The following is a 2,590-nucleotide window of genomic DNA, read 5'->3' as shown; positions in this document are numbered from 1 at the left end:
ACATCAAAGAGGTTTTCGATTGAATTTCCCCATGTTTCACAACGTACTCTTAGCGGTATCCTACGATACGTCTCACTCTATTTGTGTGTGTGCGCGTTTACGTGCGTGCGATTTATGCGGTTCACCCCTTTACTTTCAGCGCCCTGCGGTCCCAACAAAGGTCCCGAGCACGCCATTATGCACAGTGTGGAAGCGTGTTTCCCCCACGACACTAGACGGGCTGCTCGCCATAGTGTTCTATTGTGGCACGCTCCACCCTGAAGTTTGGTTTGTTGTATATCAAGGAATTGATAGGCACTCAAGAATGTGTGCATCGGCCGGGTTTAATCGTCCGACGCGCAATATGCGTTCAACTTATCGGTGTTCATGTGTCCTGCAGTTCACATTGTGACGCGCATTTAGCTGCGGTCTTCATCGATCCATGAGCCGAGTGATCCCCTGCCTAGGGTTTTATAGTAAGGTTCCCAATGTAACACAATCCCGGTGGTACGTCCAAAGACTAACTTTCTGACTAAGTTGTCTTTATTACCCAATAGTCCCAGGCCTTGTGACTTGTGGCTCATGTCTACGCCCATGGCCACCATTCGCTAAGATAGTTTTGAAGTCACTTTGAAGGCCCAGGAACAACTCTCTTAGCACATCGGTTAACCTGACGCCGCAGTCAACTCATGTGCTTGGATCGGATCGAGCTATTGAGTATTGGGCCTGCATACTCGCTCATCCGTATCCTTTGCGTACCGCCCCATGGCCCTTGTATGTCTGCACCACAGTTCCTGTTCGTTCCGTGCCTATGGCCGGATACGTATTGCACATCGGTATACCTGTCGCTACTCAGGCAACTCGTGTGCGTGGATTGGATCGAGAACATGGTGTGTGCCCCATGTTATAATTGATAGTCCATATCCACTTTATAGGTTAAAGTCATAAGTTGTGATTGCACAACCATTCTTCATAAGAGTTTAATCACTCTTCAACTAACTTTCGTTCTGGTGTCTTGGTATCAAATCGCGTAAGACACAAGATTCTACTGGCCAAATAGAATCTAGCACATTGGTTAACCTGGCGCCGCAGTCAACTCATGTGCTTGGATCGGATCGAGCTATTGAGTATTGGGCCTGCATACTCGCTCATCCGTATCCTTTGCGTACCGCCCCATGGCCCCGTCCTTAGAGTTAATGACTAGTAGGCTTAACTCTTTGTATGTCTGCACCACAGTTCCCGTTCGTTCCGTGCCGTGGCCGGATACGTATTGCACATCGGTATACCTGTCGCTACTCAGGCAACTCGTGTGCGTGGATTGGATCGAGCTCATGGGGTGTGTAGAGATTCCATGTTATAATTGCAAGTCCATATCCACTTTATAGGTTAAAGTCATAAGTTGTGATTGCACAACCATACTTCATAAGAGTTTAATAACTCTTCAACTAACTTTCGTTCTGGTGTCTTGGTATCAAATCGCTTAAGACACAAGATTCTACTGGCCAAATAGAATCTAGCACATTGGTTAACCTGGCGCCGCAGTCAACTCATGTGCTTGGATCGGATCGAGCTATTGAGTATTGGGCCTGCATACTCGCTCATCCGTATCCTTTGCGTACCGCCCCATGGCCCCGTCCTTAGAGTTAATGACTAGTAGGCTTAACTCTTTGTATGTCTGCACCACAGTTCCCGTTCGTTCCGTGCCGTGGCCGGATACGTATTGCACAACAGTAGATACCATCACCTGACGTATCTAACACACCACTATTGTAACTCGTCGTCGAAGGACCTTTCAAGTGCCTGATGGCCAGGGGAGCTCTTACACGGCACGGAGACACAGTGATGCTCGCCCATCACAGTGTACAACGATCGAGTTTGCTTAAGTGTCTGGGTACCTACACACCAGACACAATGCAATGGCCACGGATCCACACAAGGCACATCACATGCAGAAAGCTTCACCAGATTATGACACATACCACACTCTTGTAACTCGTCGTCGAAGGGGCGTTCAAAGTGCCTTACGGCTAGGGGAGATCTAGCACGGCACGGAGACACAGTGATGGTTGCCCATCAAAGTGTACAACGATCGAGTTTGCTTTCCGCGCAAGCGTTCTAAGTGTCTGGGTACCTACACACCAGACACAATGCAATGGCCACGGATCCACACAAGGCACATCACATGCAGAAAGCTTCACCAGATTATGACACATACCACACTCTTGTAACTCGTCGTCGAAGGGGCGTTCAAAGTGCCTTACGGCTAGGGGGGATCTAGCACGGCACGGAGACACAGTGATGGTCACCCATCAAAGTGTACAACGATCGAGTTTGCTTTCCGCGCAAGCGTTCTAAGTGTCTGGGTATCTAAGCACCAGACACAATGCAATGGCCACGGATCCACACAAGGCACATCACATGCAGAAAGCTTCACCAGATTCTGACACATACCACACACATGCAACTCGTCGTCGAAGGGGCGTTCAAGTGCCTTACGGCTAGGGGAGATCTAGCTCGGCACGGGGACACAGTGATGGTCACCCATCAAAGTGTACAACGAACGAGTTGGCTTTCAACAAATTCTGACACATAGCAAGCGAGCGACCGAGCT

At 49.1% G+C, this 2,590-nt stretch overlaps 1 non-coding gene across 1 annotated transcript; it reads right to left on the bottom strand.

The window, feature by feature from the left end:
- Positions 1 to 292: 292 nt before the first annotated feature.
- On the bottom strand, positions 293 to 450 carry LOC125773519 (5.8S ribosomal RNA). Its single transcript, XR_007420177.1, has one exon. It is a non-coding gene; the product is annotated as a 5.8S ribosomal RNA (ribosomal RNA).
- Between the last annotated feature and the right edge of the window lie 2,140 nt (positions 451 to 2,590).

Source organism: Anopheles funestus, assembly GCF_943734845.2.
Source record: "Anopheles funestus chromosome X unlocalized genomic scaffold, idAnoFuneDA-416_04 X_unloc_38, whole genome shotgun sequence".
Lineage (NCBI taxonomy): Eukaryota > Metazoa > Arthropoda > Insecta > Diptera > Culicidae > Anopheles > Anopheles funestus.
The sequence above is the reverse complement of the archived record's forward strand: the minus strand, read 5'-3'. Positions and strand labels throughout refer to the sequence as shown.